Genomic DNA, 20,968 nt, shown 5'->3' on the forward strand with positions numbered 1-20,968 from the left:
TACCAGCTAAATTTGGAGTATCATATTGTATAGGAGTTGACTGATGGGAAGAGGTACTGAGCTTCTTAGCAACTCTCGACCCTTGGAGCATGAAAACATTAGAAGTGTTATGTTATGCCTTAGTAGGTGGTGGGCCATATCAAGTCCCACGGTACACGGAACATTTATAGACTCCTAAATTGATCTTAGTGTAGGAAGGAACTATTGAAGAATCTATGGCAAGAATAGTTAAGATGATTCTTCGATACATGATAACAATTTGTGAATTGTTAATGAAATATTTACCTTAGCTTGATGTTTACTTCATTATTATCATGTGTAAGTTAACTTCATCAAAATGCTATCAAAAAAAAAGAGACAAGAACACAAATTTTTGGCTATCTTAAAGGCCCAAAACCTATCCCTCTTGGAGAGGAAGACCCACACATAAATTCTTCTTATAGAGATTCCATTAATGAATACCAAGACCATGACCCTTGACACACTCTGCCTCTTGAAGACCAAGAAATCAACCCTTCCTTCTATCATTTCTGAGATCATCCTCATTGCTGCATTATTGAATCTATCACCTCAACATCCCTGAGATCTTCATGGTTGCTTATATATCAATAAGATCCATTGAAATATTCATGGTGATCTCTTATGCTTTCATTGATGCACTGAGATATTCATTATACTAGTCTTTACATTATGTCAATGAGATCTTCATTGAAGTTTTCCTCATGTGGATTGTGTATTATGTTTTATTGTCACTATATATATCATTCCTTTATAGTCAGTATGCTGGAGCTTTAGTACTACTACTTCTTGTTATACATTGACTGCTCTACTGTCCCTTCACCTTATGCCGAGACTCAGTATGGAATTCATAGATCCATCACAGGATGATCATTGAGCTTACTATCATTGAGACATCCACTACTGAGAAGGAGAGCACTTCCATCCATATCACTGAGATCAATACCGAGACTTCATGCTGGCTGCTACAAGAATATAGTATGTGTGAAGGCCGAGGGTATACTATCCATCACTTCACGCTGCATGATCTACTCTTATCCATCTGAGGACATCACAGGTATGCCAAGAGGAGGATAATCTAAGTTATGCTGCTCCTTGTACCCATCCGAGGAGGTAGCTGAACCTTAGATCTATCCCACAGAGAAATGTGGATTTGTTGTAGCTTCTTACTGCAGCTCCTTAACCTTGAATGTAGCTTATTGTTTCTCCCTTATCCATTGATTGTGGCTTACTACGACTCCTCTTGCTCCATTGACTGTGTCTTACCCTTCACTGTGGCTCATCCGAGACATCCAAAATTTTCTATGTCATTCTCGTCTACCCTTCATGGGCATTTATAGTGGTTACCCATATATGTAAGCCGATCTTAACTCATTAACTGACGTGTCCATTATTTCAAGCCAACATGACATGTATTTATACATTTTAATTCATTTCTTTGTAGCCAATGTGGTCATCTCCTTATTGCCTCACTTGCAGACATTAGAGGGCTTGATTTGAGGCATTGATCTTGGTCTTGGAGGGATGCTACACTAGTTGAAGACATGTACACATTTACATGGACTCATGACATGATTCTTTGACATAGAAATAAATTATAAAGACATCAAGAAGAAGTCTTTCACCTAATGACACCTCTTTCTCATGAAACCCATGCAGCAAGATTACAAAGATAATTTATTCTCTTTTATTACATCAAAGACAAAGATCATGTCATTATGAAGACCAAACCTAGTTACACTTTCTTCAATACTTCCTCCTAACTAGGGAGGTATTCATAATGGTACTTGGTCATTATCAATCGGAAGAATTTCTCATAAGAAGAATCAAATTTGCAATCCATCTGTTATAGCCTCATTTCAGCCAAAATTGTTTCCATTTATCAAGGCCTTGGCCAACATCTCTATCTCTCACTTACATCAGAGCACATAATGTTGGCGAGACCAATGACTGATAGACATGCATCATCATTATCTCTCTTAGGGTCATACCCACTCGGCTGTTCTTTGAGCATGCCCTAGTAGGACAATTCTCATCTTGGGTTCCCAGCCCTCAAGAATATCGGCCCTCTTGCCCACTCTTGTCTTGGATTCCCTACCAAGAATTTCGGATGCCAGATGATTACACAATCCTCCATTCTTTCTTCCAAAATCAATACAATAATGTGGTGTCTAACTCTCCCTCTTAATTAGGTATGAGTTCCAAGTTTCTCTTTTCTAATAAACATGATCGAGTTCCTTTGATCATAGGAACTTCCCACAGTTCCCTCTTACCTAGGGGCAATATCATCAGTGCTTTATAGCGTCTTCTAGTTGACTGACAATCCAATACTTTGATGTCATCAATTTCTTCACATGTGGGGTTTAGCCATCCATCACTTTCCTCCGTCATGTCATTCCTTCTTTCTGAGAAAGTATCCTGCTTGTCTTTACATATGGGGCATCCTTCATAAGCTCATCTATCTTCACTTTTCTTCAACAATGATTGCTCTGAATCACAAGGTACATAGCTGTGACATCTTTCACAACTCTCCTCTCCTTGATCCTGCACACATACCCATACTTTTTCAAGAGGTCAGACACCAAAAACAAATCACATATTATCTTTTGGTGATGGCCTTCTTCTAGTGACATCTTCTTGTAGGTATCAATCATCCTGCATACATGTTGACACATCTCCCAATGATATCTATTGTCAAGGGTCCTCATGTTTCCAGAATTTCATCAGAGTCTTCACATCATTCCAAGAGGTTTCTTGGTCAAGTCTTCATGATCCTCTGGATTTTAACTACCTTCATCATGGTTGCATGCTTCAGGATCTCTTTTAGCCTCATTCCTTTCATTCCCAGGAGCTCTCAAAGTTCTTCAATTGTAATCGAATACCTCATACTTCATATGAGGACATATTGTGTTGATTTCATCTAGTTGGACTTATGTCTTTCTGCATCCTTTCATAGGTGGAGATCCTTTCCATTTTGATCATGCTCGATCCATTTTATCTGTAACCATATATCATGACATTACAATATCAAATGCAAGTACAAATACAATCATACATACCTCATTTTTCTTTTTCCTTCAGGTATCTTATAGCAGTCACCGTGATTGAAAAGATTTGCCATCCCTTGGTCTACTTCATTTTTCATATCATTGAATCATCATCTCATGAGATCTAAAGGTTGGAATTCTTGACGAGACATTTGCTACCTTCCCAGACTAGGAGATCCTCCGCTGAGATCTCTATCAGAGTATATCCCCACATGGAAAATGTTTCCTTTGACCTAGATGACTTCTTCCTTCCCTTCAATGTACAATAAGATTCCTGAGCTATGTTCTTGATGATTCCATACGATCTCTTGCTTTCATGATGGCAAGATGCATCTTCTTTCTATGTTCATATTCACGGGGACTTCTGATAGAATTCTTTTGAGAGGGACACCATCTCATTCATAATGGAGATCCGTTATTCCCACTTTCTCTGATATTTCTTTAGCCACCTCTAGTGATATGAGTTCCATAATACTATTTTGTCCTGTTAACCTTCCTTTACTTATCTACACTTATTTGAGTCCTATCAACTTGTCTTTCTCTATCTGACATTGAGACCACAAAGTTGTTGATCGAAGTGACCTTCTTGTTCATAGACATTTACCACTTTTCTTATTGATGATGATTGTATATTCATCATTTTCCGAAATCTGTCAATTGAAATATCATGAAGATATTTCTTCATTCTTTGGCACGTTTTTGTAATTCATTTCGAGGAGTATATCCTCTAGAATTTCATGTACCCTTCTTGTGTCTCCTTTCTTACTGCACAAAACCTCAACAGTTCTTATGACTTTGAAGGAGACCTTGATGTGTTGACTTCATTTCTTCATACAAATTCTTTCAATCCTACTACAAGACATTTTGATGACCTGTCTAACCCATAGATCTTCTTGCAATGATGAAGTCATTAAACCAAGCTTGATTACAAAATAAAAGATACTTACTTGATATATGGAGATGAGACCTTCAACTTGATCATGTTGGAAGTTGATGAGGTAGATTCATTGATGCTACCACTAGATAGGATCCTTGCTAAAGCTTATCTTCAAGCCTTCAAAACAATTGACTTGAACATATGATCCTTAAGAGACTCATTAGATAGAGTTATTATGGATTTGTCAACAAGCATTTTCATTCTTCATCGAGTTATGTCCGTAGAACTTGTGACTGAAGTGTAGTGAGACCCATTCCTATGTTTTATGTGATCTGATTATATGTTCCCTTGAACATTGGGCTTTTGAAAATCTGAGTTGTCAAGACTATAGAAGTAATATTGAGATCATTGTGGCATATATCAAAACTGTGGAAGTCACCAAAGTCATTGCCTTGAATGCTTCATCCTTTGACTGTTGTCCTTCAAACCCTTTATTGTATATTTGATGATGTAGACTACTTCATGAATCTAGGTCTCTTTATTTGATTTTATATCCTTAAGCTATATTGATGCCTTGGGGTCTCTGAATGTCTCTTTTCTACCCCTTTCCTTGACCGTTGAACCAATTCCTCTCATACCACGTTGAATAATCTAGTTAAGATGCTTCTTTGATACATGATAACAATTTGTGAAGTGTTAATGAAATCTCTATCTTAGCTTGATGTTTACTTCATTGTTAGCATGTGTAAGTTAACTTCATCGAATTGCTATAAAAACGAAATATACAAGAACACAAATGTTTGGCTATCTGCTAGGGCCAAAACCTCTCCCTCTTGGAGAGGAAAACCCATGCGTAAATTCTTCTTATAGAGATTCCATTGATGAATACCAAGACCATGACCCTTGACACACTCTGCCTCTCCAAGACCAAGACATCAATCCTTCTTTCTGTCACTGCTGAGATCATCCTCATTGCTGCATCATTGAAGCTATCACTACAACATCCCTGAGATCTTCACTGTTGCTTCTATATCAATGAGATCCATTGAGATCTTCACGGTGATCTCTTATGCTTTCATTGATGCACTGAGATCTTCATTATACCAGTCTTTACATTATGTCAATGAGATCTTCATTGAAGTTTTCCTCATGTGGACTGTGTACTATGTTTTATCATCACTGTATATATCATTCCTTCATAGTCAGTATGTTGGAGCTTTAGTACTACTACTTCTTGTTATATATTGAGTTCTCTACTCTCCATTCACCTTATGCCAAGACTCAATATGGAACTCTGAGGTCCATGATAGGATGATCATTGAGCTTACTATCATTGAGACATCCACTACTAAGAAGGAGAGCACTACCATCCATATCACTGATATCAATACCGAGACTTCATGTTGGCTACCACAAGAATATAGTATATGTGAAGACCAAACGTATATTATCCATCACTTCATGCTACATGATCTATTCTTATCCATCCGAGGATATCACATATATTCCGAGAGGAGGATAATCTAAGTTATTCTACTCCTTGTACCCATTCGAGGGGGTAGTTGAACCTTAGTTGTATCCCACAGAGAAATGCGGATTTTCTATAGCTTCTTATTGTGGATCCTTGAATTTGACTATGGCTACTTAACCTTGACTATGGCTCATTGTGGCTCCCTTCTCCATTGACTACAGCTCCTCTTCTTTCATTGACTGTGGCTTACCCTTCACTGCAACTCATCAGAGACATCCAAAATTTTCTATGTCATTATCGTCTACTCTTCATGGGTGTTTATAGTGGTTATCCATATATGTATGCTTACCTTAACTCATGAACTGACATGTTCATTATTTCAATCTGACATGATATGTATTTATACATTTTAATTCATTTCTTTGTAGCTGACGTGATCATCTCCTTATTGATTCACTTGCAGACTTCAGAGGGCTTGATTTGAGGCATTGATCTTAGTCTTGGAGGGCTGATACACTAGTTGAAGACTTGTACACATTTACATGGAATCATGAGATGATTCTTTGACATAGAAAAAAATTCCAAAGACATCAAGAAGAAGTGTTTCATGTAATGACACCTCATTCTCATGAAACACATGCAGCATGATTCCAATGATAATTTATTCCATTTTATTAAATAAAATACAAAGATCATGTCGTTATGAAGACCAAACCTAGTTAAACATTCTTCAATAAGAACTGTATCATTTCCCACCATCAAAGAAATGACATTACGAGGGGATTCCTTAATCCAAGGATAGTAGTAAATTAGTGGATTCATGGTGACAATATTTCTGTTATGAGGGAATCTCATAATGTAACAGAAAGAAGAAGAAATTGTTGATGAGCCCCACTATTGCAACAATAATTATGCAACTCCCAAGGCTACCAACTTAATTATCATCCCAGGGTTCGTACAAGCTTAAGCGGTGTTGGCATTGTATGTACGGTACACACCTTCCTCTTCCTAGTCTAACTCCCTTTGATGTAGGTGAAAGAAGGAAATGAAAAAACTTCAAATTAGAAAATATCTAGGTAAGATACAATTCCTAATTTTCATAAGGTAAATAGAAACAAGAAAACTTATTCTACCTTTTTGAGAAGTAAATGACAGATAGGAAATCAATTCTATATGCAAAAATGTAAAGCACACATAATCTAAAGAAAATTTAATTTATCTTTATGGAAAGGAAGTGAGGGTAAAGGAAATATATTCTACTTTGCAAGAAAGGAAATAGCTAGATTAATGTTGTAGGATAGAAATCACAATTTGCTTAATGATAATTGCGGGAAAGGAAATCTAGACTAGTTGCATATATCAACGTTCAAGAAACAAGCAATGTAGAAGTTATAAAGTGAGCTAATCAAGCCTCATCCCAATCAAATGGTCTCAGAGCATTCATGGGCTATTATAATACATGAATATACTTCTTTGATGCATTCAGAATGAATCTAGGGAATGGATGAGTTAGAAAACATGTTGTTATAAGAAACACTCTTGTTGGTAGAGGAAAATTCTAGCAAGCATGTTTGTCGAGTTAACCTACTAAATGCCTAAGATAAACAAATGAAAACATTTTGGGGTGAATTTTGTTATTTATTTAATTGTTTTTATTCTTAAATACAAGTGGAATCAGTTCACGTGCTAAATGTCAGTAGAGATTTACTACTAAAAACCAAAAATTTCAAAATAATGAACTAGTAAGTTGATCTAAGCACCCAAATTCGTAAGCTATCAAGTGAAAATGATACGGGGTAAATTTTATTATTATTTTAAATGTTACTATACTTCAATCCAAGTGGAATAAACTCAAAATATGCTCATTAATAGGTACTAAAGTTTAGCAGAAAAATAATTACTAAAATGAAAAATTTCATAATTGTGAACTAGTAAACCAATCTAAGTAGCTCAATGATGAATATGACTTTGCAGAGCTCCTATAAGGATGAATCATAGTTGTAACTATATAAATGACTTGTAAAACTACTTACTTCAATAATTTAATCAATCTAACCTATAGCAAATGAAGCATGAATACTAAGTGCAGAAAAAGGAAATGAAAGAATAAGAGATGCAAGTGAACAAGAAATGCAAAGAAGATAAATCATTTGTACAGCATGGCTCTAAGGCTCTTGGGATGGCCTTGACCATGGATAGTTAGAGTAAGATGAAGGAAACCAAGCCTTAGAAGCTGAAAATCAAACCAAACTTCATTATTAGAATAAATTCAAGTACATCTCCACTGGAAATAGAAGTAGAACTACTAATTAACAAGTTTTGTTCACAACAAGACTAAAACAACCATTACCCTATCGGCTAATTCGAATTGGTACTTGAACAAATTGATAGGGAAGAAACCTCCTTCAAAGGAGAAATCTTTCCCCTCCAAAATTCCTCAAAAAGTGGATATGGCTCCCAAAAATAGGAATCTTCATTAAATATAGAGTTATGGCTTCTCCTGTAATAGGGAACACATCCCCAAATTTTCTCAATCTTAAGATCTTCAAAATTTACTCAATATTATGAAAAATAAATAATATTAAGCACATAATAAGAATTTATCTCTATAAATTCCTAAGAACTTATTAAATCTAATATAACATTATTAAGTGTAGAAGGACATATTTAATATAACCTTTATGTGGCTAGGAAAGGTTAGATGGGCCTTATTTTGAATCTGATTGGGAGGCCCATCATACACTCCTACTAAAATTGTTGCTCACCCTCTGAGGAACCCACTCATATTCTCTACCCTTATTTTGTTGATGTATTCTTATGATGACTTTTCTGACATCCATGTTGATGTGGATGTAGCTTCCATTACTTAATGGAATCATGGATGCTCTTCAATTTCTTCCATTATCTTTTGCTTAGCATAAATTTATTCTTTTTCTATATTTTCTTATAGTTCATTCTTTGATTTCTCCCCTTAAATCACAAATTCTCATTTTGATAAATCCCCATCCCATGACTTTAATACATTTTTATCAGAGTCGAACAAGTAGTTTTTCTTTTCTGCTCTAGGATCATAAGGTTTCTTATGTAATAGAGGTCATTGAAATAAATGAAAATTGGAAAGATTTTTCTATACTACCTCTCCTTGATGAATTTCCTTTATTCCTTGAGTTTAGATGGAAAGTCTACTTGAAATTCAGCTTCCTCTAGCATTGGTTTGTAGACCTTATCACTTCCTGCATAATGGAGTTTGTTGTAGTAGAATTTTTTTTTGACGTTCTTGTTTCAAGGTCGTGGAATGGAAAATTGAAACATGCACCACTGCCCTATTCAACACACCATATTCTTAATAAAATTATCATTCAATCCAATTTTTTTCTTACTAGAATTCAAATTGCAAATTTGTAGAGTGTTTTTTTCTTGATGATTGTAAAATTGTTTTTGGAAAACGTATCTGAAATGTTGGAGAAGGAATTTATACTTATACTTTCTCTAAATATTTCCTTTCTTCTCAATGATTTGATGGATATTATGGGTGAAATTTTTCTTCCTATAACACTATGTTAGCTTCATGTACTAACATGTATGATCTTGTAGCTATTTATTTGTCTCCTGTAGAAACTTGTAGGATCTAGTAGCATCTTGTTTGTATCCTATATCAACACTTGTAGGTTCTCGTAGCAACAAGTTTGTATGCATAGAGGTGGTGGGTCCACCACTTTATTCTCATTTTATTATTATTTTCTTTTTAATTCTAATATTTTCTCTCTTTTTCATATAAATATTTTTGCATGAAAAATAACCTTGAAGTACTTTGAGTTAACTGAGTTGGCCCCCACCTACCCCTTCACACTCCTTTTCCTTTATCATGCCAAATGATAAAACCCCACTTTTTAGATTATTTTTTACTTTTGTCTTATTCCTCTCCCACATGCATGGGTGCCCTAATTGAAAAGTGAAGTTTACTACTAGATAAGGCTATGATTACACTACTACTAATTCTAGTTATCAAAACCTTTTCCTTCATATACTTATAACATTTTCAACCTAAAATAAGTTTGTATGAAAGGTTTACATGATTTCATGCTTAAGATTACCTTGGGTGTGCTTTTGCAAGTGATGCTGAAGCTACTGGTGTGACTATTGGATCTCTAATATGATTGTTAGTACTCTTCCTGATGTGATTGCTCAAACTTAGATGTAGTGCTTGGAATGTTGATGTGATTGTTGGAATTTCTCCTGAGGGTCTTGTTGAAGGCTTGAAATGTCTACCTAAATATCGGGAAAAGCCAACCAGTCGAGACCTCAGGACATATATTTTCCTATTTCTGATGGTGGGTCTGACTGGGTTTTATGGGACCAGTTTCCCTTAATATAAAATAAGAAAATGGATGAAGAATATAGATGTGAGACTTATGATGTGATTAAAAATGAGAAATAAAAGTATTTAAATTAACTATTTATCTATATATCTATCTATCTCGTGAAAGCTTATCAGTATATGTGTTTTAAAAGGATTTCATATTCGACATGAAAATATAGATCATCAAAATAATATAAAGTTAGAAAAAAATATGATAAACTAATTTAATTAAATAGTTAATTGAATTAGTTGATGAAATTGTTACACATATATGATATCATTGTTCATGCATATAACATATGATTTCCATCACACATATCAATAGTCAAATATGTATGACTACTTCGGACATATATATAAGAAAAACATAATCAAACAACCATTTAACTCTTAAGAAACGGAAAAATAGAAAGATAATAGTACTCGATATACTGTAACTCTGCTAACGAGAAACACAATATTGGTTCAACTTTCTAATAAGATTGCTTCAGTTACAGTAATAGAAACAAAATATTTCTCTCCAAAATTTAGAACCCCTTCTTCCTTCAAATGAAGGGGATTTATATTTTTTACATAAAATATAAAGATTGCAAAGAAGAATAAAATTTTGAAGTGGTCTTAACAAACAAAACTTAAAATAAAACTCTAAGACAATTTTAGATTTTGTTACAACAACCCATCTAATATTGTGAAGAAGAATGCCCTCCCATACATTGTCGTAGTTCGTAGATATTTTCCATAGGCTTCAATTCTAGTGGAGACCATGGTTGAATGCGCATTTGAACAGTAAATATAGCGCCCTGGAGTTCTTGAAAAATAGAAGTGGTTGTGTTAGATAAACATCTAAACATTAACCATTGGTTATGAGTTTTGACTAAGAAATTCCAATGGAATTCTAAGTCTATCTTAGAGATATTTTCAATCTTCTCGACCCCTTTGTTTGACAAATCATGCCATGTATTACTTAACAATTTGATATCGAGGAGATTCCCCTCAAGGAAGTCGGAAAAAAGATTTTCCTTAAATTTTTTATCACTAATAGCTTCAAAAAGGTCATTGGAGATGTCCCTTGCATTGAATACTATTGTTTCTATCTTTTTCAGGCGAATTTCCCATTCTTTGAAGACTCTATCCTTATCTGGTTCGTCAATCCTTGGGAGGTCAATTTATATCCCTTCAGCACTCTCTTTCCATGTTATATATCCCACATTCTTCTCCTCAATATCATCAAAGTATGTCCTCAGGTCATATAGTTGGTCTACTAAAGAACTTGTTGTTTGACGCAAACTCTAAATCATTGCTAACTATTGACAAAAGATGACCTGTGGTTGAGCAAGGAGAGTATTTAATTCTCCTACTTCTTTTTTAAATTCTAGCAACTTAGGATTGACATTCAATTCTTCAATCTTAAGCTATAATTCTATAAATTGGGTATCTCGGGCCTTTAAATCAGAGTCATATTGAACTTTAAGGACATTGAAATAATTTTGAAGCTCTATAAGTTCTCCTTGCGATTTCTGTGAAATAATTTTCTGCTCATTGTTAGGGCCTTGTTCCAATTGCATTATCCTATTATCCTTTTCATTTTGAAGTTGTTGAATCTCAATAGCTTTGTCCATAGTGGCCTAAGAATAAGCTCATGTGAATTGTGTGAGTCTGTCGATTTCCTCTGGAGGAGTAGTCTATGAACCTTTTCATAGTACTTCAAAAGAAGTGTTTTCTAGGACTAAGGCTTGGGATTGATCAATATTTATTTTCATTCTTTGCCTTTTGACCATAGCCTTATGTTGGGAACTGTACAAAATATCGAGAGGAGGAATATCTTTGACACTTAAGACAACCTCAAAGGTCGGGAATACTAGTATAATCTCAACTTCTTCAACCTCTAAAGACTTTTTCAGAAGCAGTCTTGGAAATGTCTAAGATCCTATTCCAAGATGGAGTCTTCAAAACCTCAGGTTTATTTCCTTTCAAAATCTCACTACATTTTTCCCAAATCTCCTCAAGCTTAGAGCTTAGCAGTTTCTCCTCAATCTGGGTAGAAGAAGAAGGCCCTGTCTCTTTTGGATCAGGGATATCGATAGTCTGTTCAGAATAAATAAGTGTAACCTCTTCATGAGCGATGCTTTCTTGTGGAAGTTTAAACAAATCCATGAGTAAACGGGATAGCCTTGCTTCCCTATATTATGAAAACTAGTTAAATTCCTATGGATTTAGCTTCTCTGAAATCTGTTTGGAAACTATGGCATAGGTGGTAGATTTTTCAAAAGTAGTACCAAACTGATCAGGTTCGTGAGAGAATTTCCTTACACTTGATTGAGCAGTGAGATTTGTAGTAGTTCCATGAGGATCATAATACCTATTAGGGTTAGTAGGAAACTTAAAATATAAAATAGAGTTCAGCTCAATAGCTACATATTTGAAGTTATCTAATGCGAACATACCACAATGGAAATTAAAGGTAGCCATTCTTTCTTATCAGATTCTTTTAGCACATTAGAAATTCCATTACCTACCATTTTGTAGGCTATTTCACAGGCTAGTAGTTTATTAGGAATATACAGGGGTTAAACATATGGATTAGACAAACTGCCATAGACCTAAATGTAGGTAAACCAAACTTCACCAAAATAAATCCCAACTGTGACCAAATTCGTCTCTACTTCGAGGGAAATCCTTGGAGCCATTTTGTGAAATATAATTTGATGAATCAGCAACATGACACCCTAAAAAATCTTATAGAAATGGGGTTGGTACTTAGAATCCCAGAGGATATTATGGTATATGTGAATAGGAGTAGGATCCTATAAATTCCATTTCCATCCCATGGTGGAAAAATTCATATTATATCATAGGGCATGCACAACATACGCACTCATATAAAATGGGGAATTATACCTTTTGAAATTGTATGCTTTCTTCTAAAATTGAGAATGTGAGTGGCCAAGTTATTAGATAAAATATATCCCCAGTCCAATAAATATCCTTCAAAAGGAGCATCTATTAAAAGATTCCATTGATATGGGAACTTATGAGCATTAGGATAGGAGAAAAGTCTACATACCATGGCAACAATTTGGAAATAAGGTCATGCAAGGGAGTCTACTGAATATATTCCATTTTCCTCATGCTTTTGCTTATTTGGATCTCTCCTCCAATCCTTGATGGGTTCTTATGGATGATCAATACCACTGATGAACTTGTCAGTAAACTATTTGTCATACATACATTGAGGAGTAGGAAAATGATTAATAACATTGAAATCACTACAACTGAAAGACTTGATGATTGTATCATTCTTTGTTATGAATTTCTTGTTTGCAATGTTTAAATGTTCCACAACCCACCAAATCATATTTGTGTAGGGTAGGAGCTTGGGACGAGCAATAATCCTATGTAGAAATGAGTTTGCAACATCAATGTAAGTGGTATTATAAACAAGAGAAAAATATTCAGATGTGACAGTTCTTTGAGTAAACCTTGGTTCCTCTTCTTCGAATAAAAGTTAAATAGATTTCCATGAGGTGGTACGAGTGCCTAAAAAACAAATTGTATCTAAAAATAGTCCTAGTGTGTCAATATTTTCAGCTATTGTAGCGGCTGGCTGCAGGTGAGTAACTGGTTTGTTTCTTGCTTTAGTTACACTCAACATACCTTCTAAATTGAGTTTATCGAGACTAGCCGGCAATGGAAAACACAATACTAAGTGATAATTTTCTCGTCTGAAATCCCTTTATGCAAATAATGAATTTCCATAATAATTTCCATCCTTAAATGGTGAATCATGACAATATTAATTCTAAATTAATGTTGTTTTAAAACTTCAAAAACCATAAATTCGCCACTTTCTAGAAATTAAATGAAAAACATGGATTCACATGGGTGATCAACACATCAATATATAGGAGGAGTTTTATCGATTAAATCCCGTGGTTACGCTTTAAAAGTTACAATATCCAGGACTTGTGATATATATTTTTTAAATATTAAATGGTTATAAATGTATGCGGGCAGATATACCAGGGGTTTGATATCGGCGTTTTGGAATATCAGGGATTTTAAAGTGTGGCATCCGATATGTAATGTTTTGATATAAGCGTAGCGAGAATATCGAATGACTAAGATATTGAATGGGAGGAATATAAAAAATATCAGGTATTAGCAGTGTAATATATCGAAACATTATGATATCGGGAGTTTGGTAGTAGCAGAAGCTTTTTGGTATTTCAGATATCAGGTATCATAGGTTTTTGATATCAGAGATTTTGAGATGGCACTTGGATGAAAGTTACGATATTTGAGAGCTCTAGTATTCTATGTGGAAATGTTGTGGGGCCAGTGTTATTTTCAAATATTAAATATAAAGGAAGTGCCCACTTTATTCTTTAAATATCGGAGAGTGTTTTATCCCTGTTTTATCATAACTTGTCTATAAGGAACGATATTCGAATGTTTTGATATGACTAACCTGATAATGCATTATTTTAAACAATGAAAGGCCTATCGGGTTTTATAATATGTGCATGGTTTGAATCCTCCGATATATGAAACCTTTATAAGAGGGTTAGTTACAAAAACATTAAAATTGTCTTATCTTTATTAGGACTAAATAATTTTATTAGATTTCAAAAGGGTCTCGATTATTTATTATATAGCTAAAATAAAATCAAATTGGGGGTTGTTGAGTACTACAACAATTGGCGACATACTAGGGAAAACAATTATCTCTGTAAAGATAAATGAAATTATAACTATCAAATGAAAATACTTAGAAAGGTAAAAATATTTGATGTTTTGATTGGTAAAGATTACTCCGAATAAAATAACTCATTATTTTTGTTAATTGTATTACAATGTGTTATTGATTAAAATCTTCATTACCTTTGTTGGTGATTTAATTAGTTGTCAATATAACATTAAGAACTATAGAAGCTTAATAATTTAGATATATGTATTTGCCACTAGTAGAGCCAATACTGCCAGCAGACATCCATAGCCTTGACAGAGTTACCATTTAACCAAAAATGTACCAGTATTCCATCCACTTATAGTAATATTATTAGAGGTATTAATTTTTTATTTTAAACTTTCTTTTAAATCTTATTTGAAAGCCATTTCCCTAGCTTGGTAACCAGCTGATGACAATGCCTTTCACAAGTTATAATGATATTCAACAAGCCGGATTGTGATGAGACCTATTGTCTTATGGTTATGTAGCCAAAAGAAATTATGTTGGTTTGGTGACCAGTCATGATATTGCCAATATCATTAGTTTCCTATGATAATGGTAAGTCAGCTCATGATGAGACCTCTTATCTTTCAAGTTTTATATATTTTTGAATTACACTCTAAAAACTGTAAAATTAGTGGATGGGGAGGTAATTTCACTCCTTAAGAGTTATGGATGACAATTGAAGCCAAAATATATTAAAACTTCAAAATAGTCTTCACTTTTTAAAGAAAACTTTTCATGACCAATCATAAGACAACAAGATTTTTTAAAGTTTCAAGTTATGAAATATTTACAATTTAATTGATATAAAGATTTTAGAGATTTGTAATAGATGCAATACTAAACTTCAATGTTATCATTTTCTTTCTAAGATTTCTTCTTCAATTAGTCAAATTTCATGTAAATGATGAGAGACCCCAATGCAAATTCAAAAGTGTATTACCTAACATTACGAAGGTTAGATATAACGATATGTACATATGATTATTTACATATTTATAGGAAGATAAAAATCCTTGAGAATTTTTTTTTTTAAACTAGTCCATTAACAAGAAGAGCATCCCTCTTTCCCTATAAATCTTCAAGGATAAAGGTTGATGGGCCTAGTTTCTCAATGATCCGAAATGGGCCTAGCCACAATTTTTGGAACTTTGTGTGTTTGTCTTTTTCTTCATCAGCCTTATCCTATTTCAGAACTAAGACACTGATTTCAAAAAATTTGTTATTAACTAAACCTGCATCAAATGAGAATTTGACCAATTGATGATGGTGAGCATGAACCTTTTTTCCTCTATCTCTCTCTTCTTCTAACTTGAGAATTTCGGTCATCCTTAATTGCAAAGAAGAATAAGGTTTTTCTTTCATAGATTGCATTAGGGCTAGTGAAGGAAGAGCTAGATTAGGAGGTAGGATAACATATTTTCCATACAGTAATTGAAAAGGAGAAGTGCATATAGAGACCTTCTGAGTAATTATGTTAGCCCATAAAACAAAAAGTAGGGCTTGGTGCCAATTTCTTTTATTTTAGTCAATTATTCACTTGATTATCCTAATGAATATTTTATTGGTAGACTCTGCTAAGCCATTTCCTTGAGGAGAATAATTTGTAGAATATTTGATTTTAAACTTATTTTAAGAGAAAATTTAGTTATGGTATTACCAGAAAGATAAGATGCATTATAAAACATAAGGGCATAACTAAGGCCAAACCTGGTAATAATAAATTGATTAATAAATTCAATAATATTTTCAAAATTGGCCACCTTTAGAGGTATTTCTTCCACCCATTTGGTAGAGTAATCTATAGCAGTCAAGATGTATTTATGGTTCTTATAATATTTAGGAACAATCTCACCTATGATGTCCAGTCTCCATTACTCAAAGTGTTGCTCAATGTTAACTGGATGCAAGGGTAAGGATGGTTTCTTTTGTCTTGTTGAAGTAATCTAGCAAACTTTGAATTTTCTAACATAGGCATGGGTGTCCTTAAATCGAGTCAGCCAATAGTATCCAACATGGAGAATATTATGAGCAGTGGTGTCCCCGCTATAGTTTCCACCAATTGGTTCATCTTGTAGTTCCTGCAAAACTTTCTCCACTTCAGATTTTTCTAGACATTTTAATAAAAGGAATCATAATATCTTCTAAATAAGACATCATTAACAAGTTCGTACCAGTTAGCTTTAGGTCTCAAAGATCTATTTATTTTGTAATTAATTGTTAGTGCAAAATAACCATTTTTTAAATAAAAGATTAACTCAGAACATTGAGATTCAATGACAATAGGGCATACCCCTGTAATTTGAACATAATTACCTGAATCATCATTCGCTGAAGTGTTGTAATCTCTAGTGATTAATCTCCAGAAACATTGACCCCTTACTATTTTAGCTTGTTTAATCTCTAGGTCATATTCATGTAGGTAAGTAACCCAATTTGTTATTTTCTCTCCTAATTCCTTCTAGAGGAGCATTTGGCTGACTACAAGGAAAGGAACAATTACTCTTGTATTTTCTTTAATGAGGAAAGGCCTAAAAAATTTTATGGACTTAAAAAATGGAAAGGATATTTTCTGAACCTCTTAATAATTTAGCTTAGCTCCTTGTAAATTGGAATTAAAGAAGGAAATATGAGCCTCAACACGTTGTTCAGTGGGTTGTGTCAATACAACTACATAGGATTGCTGGGAAGCAAATGTGTAAAGGAAAAATTATTTCGAAAAGTTGGGAGTTGATAACAAAGGAGCTTCCATGATTGCTTGTTTTATGGATTCAAATTCTTTTCTTTCAATCAGTCCCCATTTGAAAAATGATTTCTTCTTAATCATATTTTGTAATGGTAAAATAATTTGTGAAAAATATGCGACAAACCAGTTGACAAAATTGATTTTCCTAAGAATGGACTGCATGGATTTTTTGTTGTGTGGTAAGGAGATTTATGAAATCACCTTAATTCTCTTTGAAGATATGAAAAATCCCTCTTTGGACACAATCAACCCTAAAATCTTAACTTCACTAAGGGGAAAAAATGATTTTTGGGGATTCAAGGAGATTCCAAATTTTTTACATCTTTGAAAGATTTGTTTCAAATCATGGAGATGATTATTTCTCTTTTCGAAATAAATTGTAATGTCATCTAAGTACACTATAACTATTTTATTAATCCATCGGTCTCTGGAAAGTAGCTCCAACATTAATCAATCCAAAAGGCATTTTTGATAAGCATACATTCCCCACTTGGTCTTGAATGTGGTCTTCAGCCTATCTTCAAGATGTACAAGAATATGAATTTAACTTGAAAAGCATATAAGAAAGATATTAGCTGAAAAACAGAAATAAATTGTAAAATTTGTTCCATCGGAGGAAAAGTAAAGTTATCATTTTCACACGCTTTATTCAAGTTTCTAAAATCTATACAAATATGAATATCTCCATTATTTTTTCTAACTTGTACAAGATTAGAGACCCACTTGGAATGTATGGTTGAGAATAAGATTTTAGCTTTGAGGAGCTTGTTCAATTCAGTGTTAATCTGGGCTTCCAAGTTAAGATGAATCTTCCTAAGCTTTTGTTGAATGGGCTTTACATTTGGCAGCATAGGTATGGGGTGATGAATGATAGATGTGTTATAAGTCTTAAGATCATCATATTTCCAAGAAAATACATCCTTGTATCTTTTCAATAGATGAATGAATGAATATCTCTCACCTGGTGAAAGTCCAAGGCCTAAATTGATGCTCTGAGGCTTATGATCAAATCCTAAATTAACCAATTCAAACCTCAAAGTAGAGCTATGAATTTTGCAATTGGTAACCCTTTTAAATCTATCTTTCAGATCATATAAATCTTCCAATTTTACTATAGGTTTAGGTGAATAATTTTCCTTAGAATATTTATTGATCTTCTTATCATGCTCATCTTCATCAATAATTTGGTCAGAGTAAGACCCTTTATATTTCAGAAAACTTAATATGTCATTGTCATCATTAAACACATTCCAATTAGTTATGTTGTCTGGAATGCAGGGGAGAAAAATTGATTTAATAGAAAATCTATTGGGACTAAAATATTCGGGTAGAATAAGTTTGGAAGCAACATTGGCTAGGAGATCACCACTAGCATTATGTAATCTTGGGATCAGAGTTATATTGGACGCAGTAAAATGGGAAGTTAGGTCTTGGATCAAGGATTGGTAATGCTTAAGGTGACTAGAAACATAGTGGATGTTGTTTCTAACATATTTGATTACAATCTCTATGTCATCAAAATATGTGAGGTATTTACATCAAGACTAATGGCCTTTTGTAAGCCTTGTACCAATGCTTCATATTCAACAATATTATTGGTACAATCAAATTCCAATTTGCATGCAGGCATGGTGTTTTCACCCTTAGTGTTTACTAGGATGCAACCAACTTTCGCACCGTCATTAGATTTTGACCCATCAAAATAAGGAGTCTAAAACAAGCTATCATGATTATTTACAAGATTTTCTACAAAATTCATACATCTAGATGAATCTATTTCAGAACATTTTTTGATTTGAGATGAACTAAAATCCACTAAAAAGGGGGAATTATGTGCTGGGAAATTGCCGAAGAAATATTAAAAAAATAGCTTCCAAGAATGCTATCTGTAAAAAATATTGGTTCATTTTCCTCATCGAAATGAGTTACCAAATATTCCATATGCTTTTCTCTATCAAAAAAAACATGATTTGGTTTTCCATTGTACGAAAGCCACATATGTGACCAATCAGTTGCAAGGTAACCATGTAGTTTTTCATACTACACTCTACTTAAAATAAGACCATAGAATTCGGGAATATCGACGATAATCTTATTAAAACAAAATTCACATCTTCCAAAACTTTTACTTTTCTGTGGTTTGATTGAATGATTTGAGCAACATATTTCTGAGGTGAAATTTTAATTTAAGACACAATGCATAAGGCATGACATTTGATGATGCACAAGAATTCACTAAATAGTTGTGAAAGTTCTTGTTAAAAATTTCAAAAGTCAATAAAAAGTGAAGAGTGTGAGAATTTGATATATCCCGAATTAGAATAGCATTTGATGGGTCAATTTTATCTAAAGAGACATTATGAGGTATTCCTTTCCATTTTGAGGCCTTTGTAATGATAGCAGTAGGTAATCGGGATGCAGGATCTGCATTGAATTCTTTAAGTAAATTTGCTTTGTTTTGTTTTAATTTACTAATGTCATAAAGGGAAATGTTGGCTTTGAACTTTTTCATGTCTTCCACAATATTATACTCCATGGTATCAGATATTATCAAAGTCTTATATGAAGAAGGAGATTTGGAGGTAGTTGGAACATCATTTGAAGGAGTAGAGGAATTTTTAATTGTACCTTTGTCTTTAGTAGGAGCAGTAGGGGATTTCTGTTTTTGATTTCCTGAAGAGGTATCAGCAAGTCTTTTACTCCTAGTACTTACTCGTAAGACTTCCTCTTCTTGTTAATTTTCTGAGGCAGTTAGAATGAAATCCCATAAACCATGAGCCTCCGCTAATTCTTCTTTTTGGGACTCTTCAGCATATAAGTTTGATTCTTCTTCTTCGTCATCTTGGTCGGATTATGCATTTGATATGATGGCAAGAGATTATGGTTGTGATGGTTGATTCCTTTTAAAAGGCCGAAAGGATTTTTTTTAAGATTCAACAACTTTCTTCTTAATCTCTACCATTTCATTAGACATTATCTTCACAACATTTTGTAATCCTTCCAAGTTGAAAGGACCTTTGGGGGATTTCTTCTTGGATTCATCTTTAAAAGAGACCCTCTTGGTCTATTTTATTTCCTCAAGGGAATTTCTCTTCTCAAGAGAAAGAATTAATATTTCCACAGATATAGCTTCTTTCATGTTATCAAGCAATATTGTTTTGTTAGCTCTATCTATGAAAATTGAAATATTTGAAGGAAGAGAACAAATATACCATTCAATATGTACATATGTTCGTGGTCTAGAAGTGTCTAGGATTTTATTCATCAATTTTTTGAATCTAGAATTATAATCTTTAATTTTTTCATTTGGGTTGGCCCTAAGATTTGATAAATCATTAATCAAAGTGGAAGTTGTTTGGTCATCACCAAATTTTAACAAAAATTATTCTTCGAGCATATCACAATTTGTTATTGACCCAACAGGAAGAGAAAAGTTCTGAGATCCTGCATATCCTTAAAATGTGTAAGGGGAAAGTCTAACAACACAATCTTCTTCTTTGACTCCATTCAGATTGATGGCTAACATGAAATTGTGATGATGTTCCTCTGTAAGGAGGCTATCATCAAGATTGAACTTAGGAATCCATCTCTATGGATGTTTGGGAAGAGGGTGTAATGGGAGAGTCATCTGTACTACTCTTGGGTTGTTCCATGGTCTTTGGGCCATTCTAGGAGTACTAGGAGTAGAGGAAGTAGCAGAAGATGTGGAGGATGATG

This window comes from Pinus tabuliformis, chromosome Q (assembly GCF_031772625.1).
Source record: "Pinus tabuliformis cultivar Carrire ecotype Pingquan chromosome Q, CPIR1, whole genome shotgun sequence".
Classification (NCBI taxonomy): domain Eukaryota; kingdom Viridiplantae; phylum Streptophyta; class Pinopsida; order Pinales; family Pinaceae; genus Pinus; species Pinus tabuliformis.